Genomic DNA, 10,598 nt, shown 5'->3' with positions numbered 1-10,598 from the left:
TTAGATTTGAGAAAGATTACAAAGATTTTATTTAGTTCACCATGAAGATGTTTTTTGTTTGTAACATATGCCAAGCAGTAAGATTCAAATATCAGCAGGTTCTGAATTATTATTCCTCTGTCCCAGAACCAACAAGAATGTGGATGGAGTGAACTATATCTACTGGAGCCAGCAGAGATTCGTAAATTGCACCAGAGACACAGTAAAAGGATGACACAAACAGTTAGATAAAAACAGACCGATAGAATGGCGCTAGACTTGTTTAAATAAAGAGTCATATTTAGCTATTTTTAGATAGTTTAATCCTTCTTATACTTAGTAAAAGAACAAGTACCTTTACACCAGATACAGTATGAAGATGATTTATGATGTGAAAGGAGGGCGTTAGACGTTTTCCATACCAAGCTAATTGCTGCTATTTTGCGAAGTGACATTAAAGGTTCAAAATAGAAGTTATGCACAAATGAAAAACTTTATATTTATGATGAATATGTATTCTTATTTGTATTTTTTACTTTTATGAGTTATGTACCATGCAATGTTCGGATGAAGAACTCATTGATTTCAATATTATTTACATACCTTAAATGGTATGTAAGGAGGGATTGTTAGAAATTAAAATCAATGTTGATATGGCGTAATTTGAATTAAATACACCATATTGAAAGCAATTCTAGAACCCTGAAGGCAGGAGAGACTGAAAAGAGTCAAGGGAAGCTTATAAAAGTTAACAGCATTTAATTACATAAAAGATGCGGTGGTGTACAAAATGAAATGTGCGAGTGGAGGCGCTCTCCACATCCGACCGGTCAGTTCAGGTCAGGGGGTCGAAGAGATCAATTCTTGGCTTGCTCTTCCTATTGTCATCTGCTCGTATGATTCCGCCAGATGCTAAATGCTAACCGGAAGTTCTCGATATTAGCTTAACACTTTTATTCTGAAAGTTCTTCACTTCCGGTTAACATTTAGCATCTGACGGAATCATACGATTTCAAACCTTGAATCAAGGTGAAATGACATGTGATGTTGTACACTGAGCACACTGGGATTAGCACTCATTTATTGACGCTGAATAATGTGTAGCAGGGAATGTTTAAATAACCACAGACGCCAGAATGATGCAATTTAGCTACAGAAAAAGGCAGGAATTGCACTGGACCCGCCCCCCGACGACGCCGGCCAATAGGAGAAGACCTCAGATGACAACAGGAAGAGCAAGCCAAGAATAGAGAACCGCAGTGACGCGTCGTAAAACCCGGAAGTAACTTAGCATTTTTAGCACTTCCGGTTCCTTCCTCAAAAAGCAATGCATTTTTTCCATAGGGTTTTGGAAAATAGCTCGAAATAAGGTCTGTGGTTGACACAAATTTAAGAGATAAATCACGTTTTGTTCTACGACATTAAATACATCAGCAGTGACCCCACTGGGGATTTTTGAAGAGTTTACGTGTCTGAAAAACGATGGTTGTTACCGAGTGGCTGAATAGGACTACAGAAATTGTCGAGGCCGTTTTACGTCATTACGCCGAACACGTAAACACTCCCGCTAAGTTTGTTTTCCCCAGTGTTCTTCTTGAAAGCAAGTACCTGCATATCTTTAGTATCTGTATATCTATATCTGACCATTTAGAATCTGCATTTTTGAAATTGTCGTTTTTAACACCGTAGTTTTACAAATTATAGAATAATTAATTACCAGTGTTTTCCAATTTTACTCTGCAGTTCGTTTCGTTAGCTAACGTTAGCTAAAGCTAGCGCTACTAGTTAGCTACGCAATGGTTTGTTGCTTTGCTCTGGGTTGCAGCCACAGGTCTTCGCATGAAACGTGCTTGTTCTATCGTTTCCCGGCCGATGTTTTCCAAAGGGGAGTCTGGATTCGTGCCATGAGGTAAGCTGACGTTACATTTTTGTCCATGTCCCGGTGAAATGTAAATGATGGGTAGTGACTATATCGCCGTTTTAGAGATGGCGCTGCTGAAAAGACCGCAACATAAGTAAAGATAATGAATACATCCTATTAAAACCTGCGTGGCTTATATGATAAGTCTAATTAGTACAAGCAGCATAACGTTTCACCATGTAACTAAAGATTGTAGTCAGGGAAATCAGTTTGACATATTGAACTAATAACAAATCACCTCTGGCTGGCAGAGAACTCTCGGCTCAATAGCTTCTCTTGGACGTAAAATCACATGTACATTTTACATTTATATTCAATTTAATATTCCATCCCTCACATACTTTTGTATATATAATAACTTATATTTTGTTTTTCTTGTTATGCTGCTGCAACACAAACATTTCCCAAATTGGGATCAATACAGTAATATCTTATCTTAATTAATTAAGAAATATAACTATTATAATTAGTGTAGCAGCTGACACCTATTTTCAATATGGATTAATCTACCATTTATTTCTTTAGTTCAATTTTCATCTATAAAAATGTCAAAATAGTGAAAATGTTCCCGAGACTTATCGAAGTGCAAGGTTATATCTTTAGATGTTTTGTTTTAGCCTATGTACTGTATGTCTTAATGCTCTTATATGTGACGGTGTGACTTCCATGAAACTAATATTTTATATCTTCCCAACAGACGAGCTGACAGGAAACCTAACACTCTAACAACCACAACATTGCAAAGGCGAGTAAATGTAAATTAAAAAAAATTCACAATTTTTTTTATTTCTTCTTCTTTCTTGCAGTGAGGTGAAGCTGACCTTGCACTTGGTGCCAGTAAGGATGTTCCTCACGCAGGCTGAATGTTTCTCCTTCCTTACTGACACAGAAGCCCTTGATTTGCAATGCTTCACTAATTGTCATTTCCCTGGCTCTGTAGGAACACTTTACCTCCAGCACAGCGGAAGACCCTACCAGACCATCTGGAGATGCCCCCAACAATCCTGATAGGGAGAGCCAAAAATCTGACTCATGGACCTGCATCTGGGTTGCAGTGGTGAATGCCCTGACGCCCTCACATTCATTCATAGTCCCCCACTGTACAGACAAAACACCATCAAGGGCCTGTTGTTGCCCTCGCACCCTGGCAATAAAGGAAGCAGTCACACGCTTTGACCTCAGGACAGCTCCAAAGTTGCTGGCAGTCAACCTTCCTTTCCCGAACAAATGCCAGTTTGGGTTGGTTCGCTGACCAGTGGTAGCCACCTGAATTGCCCTCTGTTGCTCCTCAGACAATGCCATGCTTGCCACAATTGCCTCAGGTCCCTGATGCCCAACAGATTTGATAATTTCAGGAACAGTAAGTGTTTCCAAGCTGCAATGTTCCTCTTCTGGCTCGGGGGAGAGAAGCCAAGAAATTCCTGAAAACCTGCCCCCGAGTCTGTCCCTCAGCCAGTCACGATCTTCGGAGGTGGGCTCTCTTGTGAGCGGGTTAAATTAGTTATTGGTTTCAACAGTCACATTAAAACAGTTACTAAATCAGCCTATTATCACCTAAAGAACATATCTCGGATTAAAAGACTAATGTCGCAGCAGGATTTGGAAAAAGTTGTCCATGCTTTTATCTTCAGTAGACTGGACTACTGCAATGGTTTCTTCACAGGTCTCACTAAAAAATCTATTAGAAAGCTGCAGCTGATTCAGAACACCGCTGCTCGAGTCCTCACTAACACTAAGAAAGTGGATCACATTACTCCTGTTCTGAAGTCTTTACTCTGGTTCTTCACTAACACTAAGAAAGTGGATCACATCACTCCTGTTCTGAAGTCTTTACACTGGCTTCCTGTGTGTCAAAGAATAGATTTAAAAATACTGCTGCTGTTTATAAAGCACTGAATGGTTTAGGCCCAAAATACATTTCTGACCTCCTGCTAAATTATGAACCATCCAGATCTCTCAGGTCTTCAGGGACTGGTCAGCTTTCTGTCCCCAGAGTCAGAACTAAACATGGAGAAGCAGCATTCAGTTATTATGCTCCAAATATCTGGAACAAACTCCCAGAAACCTGCAGGTCCGCTGCAACTCTTACTACTTTTAAATCCAGGCTGAAAACTTTTCTTTTTGTCGCTGCTTTTAATTGAACTTTTCATATCTTAGACTGCACTGTAACTTTTATCCATGTATTTTTTCTTTTAATGTTTATTTTATTAGCTTTTCTTTTTAATGACTGATTTTAAATGCCATTTTCTTAATGTCTTTCATTTTTTGTAAAGCACTTTGAATTGCCTTGTGTTGAAAAGTGCTATATAAATAAACTTGCCTTGCCTTGCCTAATAAAGATTTCATGTGACACATACAATTGATTTGTTGATGGGAATTAATGTGAATAAATTAACTCTAGGTTAACGGTACTCTTGCTATCACTACTCACCAACACTATAAACCTTGTCCCTCATGCTAGCCCTGACAACACCGGTAAGCACACCTTCATCTAGGCTGCACTGTTACGTGTCCTGACTTGTAGTGGTTCTCTCCTCTGTCTTCACTCTTCTTGTCATCTTTGTAAAACGATATCAGACTGGTAATTGACACAGCCATGACTTCTAGTTAAATTCAGTGTGGCTAAAATGAAAAGCTTTGTTAAAATATGCAAGCATGCGAAAGTCAAATTCAGCTTTATTGTCAAAAATTCTACATGTGTTATACATCCAGAAATATCAAAATATCGTTTCCCACAGTGTGACATGTATACATAAAACAAAACAAAAAGGGCCTAGATAAACGTGGTATACATTAAACAAAACCAAAAGGGCCTAGATAACCGGGGTATACAGTTTAAAATGTTAATATATTTAATTTAAAGTGTTCAAAGTGCAGCTTCAGTGCAAGTCAGTTGAAACGATCTTAAGTTGGCTTGACGTTGAAGTCGTGCGACCCTGCTGCTGTACTGGCTTGTAGTTCGTTTATAGCATAACGTTAGCATTTCGCTTTTGGCGACTAGATTTATGAATCAGAAATTATAAAAGTAGGGTTGACATGTGGAGATTATCCGGCTGAACAAAACGTGATCCCTCTCTTAAATGTGTGTCAACCACAGACCTTATTTCGAGCTATTTTCCAAAATCCTATGGAGAATTTGCATTGGTTTTTCAAGAAGGAACCGGAAGAAGTTTACTTCCGGGTTTTACGACGTGTCACTACGGTTCTCTATTGATCTCTTCGACCCCCTGACCTGAACTGACCAGTCGGATGTGGAGAGCGCCTCCACTCGCACATTTCATTTTGTACACCACCGCATCTTTTGTGTAATTAAATGCTGTTAACTTTTATAAGCTTCCCTTGACTCTTTTCAGTCTCTCCTGCCTTCAGGGTTCTAGAATAGCTTTCAATATGCATGTCATCACTGTTAATGCCGCTAAATAAAACAATAAACGGCACACATATCCCACACAGCATGTAGCACAAGCTAACAATAGCATGTAGCACAAGCTAGCGCATAGCATACAGGGCTTAATTTGAGCCGGAACACGCCGGAACATGTTCCGGCACCTCTGAAATTGGATCCGGAACCTTTTTTATTGGATCCGCCACCTCCCGTGTCACTATGAAAAAAAAAAACACCAAAAAAAAAAAAACGACTGTTTGTTCGGTGTTCAATGTTGTTATATGTCTTGTTAGTGTTTATTCCCCATTGAAGTTCCTCAAAAATCTTGTGTTTGCCTTTTTGATGCGTTTACATTTTTAAGGTTTTTAGCGGGAGAGGGGGGGAGGGGGGGAGACTAGAGGTGTGACACATAGCCTACGCTTGCGCTGGTTGAATACATAACAGTTAGCTTCGTGTCTACAATGTCAAAAAGACAACAAACTTTACTTAACTTTTTCAAAGTCAGTGACCAGCAGTCAGATCCAAAACGTTCAAAAATAGTTTCCGAAAATCATGAGTGTGAAGACCACGGTGGACAGAGCAGTAGTATGCAGCCTACCATCGATGCTGCTAATGCACCTGTCGTTAGAGGGGATATTAGCGACCCCCACGGGGAAGGAGATGAAGGGGACGAGACGGATGATGTGAACTTGGAATCTGCGAGAGATAGTGATGGCGATGAAGCAGGTATTGTCAGGGACACTCACGATGGGCAAATCTGGACAGATGCCCAGTTTACACAGAAAAAAAAAAGTTATCCATGGCTGACAATGGAAACCACTGGACTGGGCTGTGCCATTTGCAAACAAGTGGGATCACTGGGTCCGGAAAAAACTGCAGGTGTGAAACTTGCAAAAGAATGGATCTCGGGCTCGGTGACATCATCTGCGCCCGATTAAAAAAAAAAGCAAAGAGCCTTAAGGAAAAAGGTTTTTGAGCATGGGAATACCAAAGCACACGCAATGGCATCAACTATTTTGGATAAGGCAAAGGCAAATGTATTTGTTAACACAGTAGTCAATGCCCAAAATGACCAGGTGCAAACGACTGCCAGAATCTTTCGCACAGCTTACAAGGAGGCCAAGCGTCATAGGCCATCTTATGGATTTGAACATGAGATAGACTGTCAGGAAATGAATGGTGTGGAAATGGGGAGGATTCTCCACTCAAACGTCGCATGTTCTCATATACAACAGCACATTGCAACTGACATGAAAAAAAAACTGCTTGAAAGGATTGTCACTTGCGCTCCAAAAATCGGACTCATGCTGGACGAGGCCACAGGGTTGAATAAAAAGAGCGCATTAATCGTGTATTTACGAGTGCAGTTGCCAGAGATGGATTCACCCGAGAACATTTTCTTTGAGCTCGTGGAGTTGTGTGATTTTGGTGCAGAAGGCATTGCCCGCAAACTGCTGGATGCCTTACAGCACGCCAAGTTAGACGAGGCCTTCCTCTCAAAAACTCTCATCGGTCTCACATGTGACGGTGCGTCAGTGATGCTCGGGCGCCACAGTGGGGTGGCAGCTCGACTCAAAAATCTCTTCCCAAACATCATGGTGTGGCACTGCTCTGCGCATCGACTTGAGCTTGCAGTTGGTGATGTGATGAAAGAGATGGGGGCTATGAATCATTTCAAGATCTTCATGGATAAGCTTTACACACTTTACAGCACATCAAACAAAAACCGGCTGGAGCTCAAAGAGTGTGCTGACGGTCTGAACATTCAATTGTGCAAAATTGGCCGGGTGTTAGACAACAGGTGGGTTGCATCCAGTCTCAGAACAGTCGAAGCTGTGTGGAAAAGTTTTGCTGCCCTCAACACACATTTTACACACGCAGCGGAGGATTCTGCTCGCGGGAGCACATCTCGGGAAAGCTACCATGGCTTGGCAAAGCGCCTTTCATCCCATGCCTTTGTTTCCAATCTAGGACTTATGTTTGACGCACTGCAAGAATTGTCAGAGCTATCTCTCGAGCTCCAAAATCGAGAATGCAATATCATAACGGCTCATAAAGCCATTTACCGACAGATCAGGGTGTTCGAGGCTATGTCTGAGCGGCCCGGACGACACAGCCTATTAAGCCAGCGCGGGGTCGAGGAAAACACCTTTCAGGGAGTACCCCTTCATGCAGGTCGGCTCACTGACAGAACCCTGGACCAGAGGACGTTTTTTGGGAGTCTGGCAAGAAACTTGGAGAAACGCATGCTATCACTTGGGGGAGACCAATCAGGATACAACAAGCTAATTGAGGATTTAAAAGTGATTTATCCACAATATTGGCCACAGGATCGTGACGCAGACGCGCTGTTTGGAGAGAGTGAAGTTGAGACGCTCTGCCAGCAGTTTTGCATCGAAAGCCCGCGGAGGGTCATCAGGGCATTCAGGGAATACCGTGACAATGATGGGACATTCATCCCAGATGAACTGAAAGACCTCTTGGCTGCGGTCAACACGATCCTCATCTCAAGTGCTGAGTGTGAGAGGGGCTTTTCCCAGATTAACCTAATCTGTTCAGAAAACAGGGCGTCTCTTCTCCCCTCAACGATCTCCTCCCTACTCTTCCTTTGCCTTGTCGGCCCGCCACTTACCCGGTTCAACCCCGTTCCATATGTGAGGTCATGGATTGCAAAAGGACATCGAACTGCACTGGACACAAGGTGCAGAGACAGAAGCAGGAAAATGGAGGCCGGGGGCTCTATGGCTGCTGTATGGGCCGTTTTGGAAAAATGATGGTAGGAATATATTTGTCCATGCTGTGTTTGATTATTGGGTGGTCTATGGTTTAATATGTCTGCAAATCTATATTGAAATCGTAACTTCGTAGAAATCGTAATTTTCCCACCTGTTGTTTTGTTTCTCCCGTTAATTTAACGGACAGATATAATTGCTGATTGTTAAAATGTTGCAGTATATATATTTTTTACATTCCGCACTCATTTGGTGCAGTGTTACGTTGTTTTGTTTCTCCCGCTAATTTAACGGACAGATATAATTGCTGCTTGTTAAAATGTTGCAGTATATATATTTTTTACATTCCGCACTCATTTGGTGCAGTGTTACATCGTTCTGTAATCTGAAGGCTAACAGGCTACAAAAATAAAAAAAAATTGACCTGATGTAGAAACATCGTCTGTAAGTGTATTTTTTTGTTTGTTCCCTTACCTCTAACCCCCGTACTGAGCCGCCGGATCCACCCCCCCTCTGCGCTCCGGCACCTCCCACTTTACAAATTAAGCACTGCATACATACATATAACCTGCAGCTCAACCACACACATTTAGACAAACAACCAGCACAAAAACGTACCTCGTAGGCTGCTAGTCATCTAGAGGGGCTGATATCTTTAACTGCATTTTTCCCTTAGTTTCCTTAGATTTTCTTTACATTCTGCCTTGCTCTGCAGTTGCGACTATCAAGTGCGTCGAATAAACAAACAGGTGTAACACAAAACACCGCAGATTAGTTCCGCCCCTATTAATGTTGCACATAAAAGGTAGGAACCAAAAATACAACGTGGAACAAAATAAACAACAGAGAGTGAAGAAAGTTACACTGTATATCATCCATTCCTCCCCTTATAGGCGTTTCCGGCATCTTGCCTATCGCAGCTTTGTAAGCTGGTGCTGGGGATCTTTAGGAGGAGGCATCAAAGTGGTCATCACGTCATGGGTTGTCCGCCGGATACGCCAGGAGTTTCCTGATCTGGCTGAACGAAATCAAATGCAAATCACAAAATATTAGAGAAACTTAGTTGTTTTAGGTTTGTTAGCTTGCCAGCTAGATTAATAGGCTATGCTAACCTACGTTTTCTAGTTGTTCAGTGTAATATGCCAACCTACTATGAACAACAGCTAGTGGTTCATATTAGGATAGCAAGAACATGTTTACAATTGCAATCTTATACGGGTAGTCTGCTACGTTCGGTCATTCATTGTAACTAGCATAAAAACAATGTTTTCCCTAGCATGTCTAGCTCTTGGTAGCCTTCTTGTTTAGCTCCGTAGCATACACGCTAGGAACTATAATGTAATTAAGTTTTTCGACTGACCGCACGGTAAATCACCCGGAATATACTGTCTATGAGTATTTCGTGTGTGAATTCTCCTGCTATGAGATACATGTAAGGCCATCTGCTGACATTGGAGTTGATATATGGAAACGCTAGCAACTTAGTTAGCCCAGTTAGCACTGTGTCAATGGCTTAGCAGCCGAAAAACGTTTACCCATTTAAACAGTAGTGGTAGATACCTTGTTTGTTTTAAACATTATAAATACACAAACAACAATGCATACTTACAGGTTGTGTATCCGAATCTCCCGCTGGTCCAAACAAAGTAGGAACAGCATCGTCCTTCAGTGTCCTCCTATTTCGTCTTGCTATACGCTGCCTCTTCCGAAACACCGTTTGCCTCCTTGCTCTGATAAAAATCAAGAACCAAGTAAACGATCGTCTCCATATCCTCCATTGTTGTGGTGTTTTGTGAGTTGTGTCGCTTTGAAGATGACGTCACGGCAGTTTTACGCAGCGTCGCTCCGCCCATAGATGGCTCCGCCCGCCGAACAGCCGATCGCCCCGCCTACACTGCGTTACTATAGTTACTACCCCAGTTACTAAACTGTAATGGAAACGCAGCATAAAGTGAGCCTGGCCTACAAAGGCCTAACCATACCGTACTAAGCCGTGCTAGGTCCTGCAGTGGAAAAGCGCCATTAGTGAACAACCGTTCACCTGTCCTACATTCCCAATACCCCGCCTACAGCTTCAACACTATTATTCATCGATAATCTAGGTAATAACAGCATGAATCACTACAATAATTAACATCAACACAGGGTCATCCAAAATATAATCGGCATAATAAAATGATACTACAACAAATGCATTAGATCTCATCAGAAATAAAGATTAGGCAAATGGCTTCAACACCACTTTGAACACAAGCCAAGGGCCAACTATTTTTATTATATTGGAAAGACAGAAGAGATCTCTACAACTGATATCTCCAACACTCTGCAACTCACACCAAAACGATAGGGATTAATAAATAGCACTACATGTAAGAGGGAAAATAACTAACATCCTGGTACAATGTGAACGTATAAAAATAAGATAAAAAAATGGAGGTAATTACAGATGCTGGATCTTTGGTTGTTGGGTCGGTAGGGTGTGGACTATTGGAAGGGGGAACCTCTGAGTAGACCCTTATTGTTGCATTCTAATCAAAACTCTTATTAGATTCACAACAGAAGAACAAAGGTCTTCCTCTCG

The 10,598-nt window shown here is 41.6% G+C and overlaps 1 long non-coding RNA gene across 1 annotated transcript; it reads left to right on the top strand.

Moving 5' to 3' along the window:
- The first annotated feature begins 1,012 nt into the window (after nt 1-1,012).
- LOC307030273 lies at nt 1,013-4,259 on the top strand. Its single transcript, XR_013805603.1, has 2 exons — nt 1,013-1,888; nt 2,598-4,259. It is a non-coding gene; the product is annotated as an uncharacterized lncRNA (long non-coding RNA).
- Nucleotides 4,260-10,598: the final 6,339 nt, after the last annotated feature.

Source organism: Notothenia rossii (assembly GCF_949606895.1).
Source record: "Notothenia rossii genome assembly, chromosome: 2".
Lineage (NCBI taxonomy): Eukaryota > Metazoa > Chordata > Actinopteri > Perciformes > Nototheniidae > Notothenia > Notothenia rossii.
The sequence above is the reverse complement of the archived record's forward strand: the minus strand, read 5'-3'. Positions and strand labels throughout refer to the sequence as shown.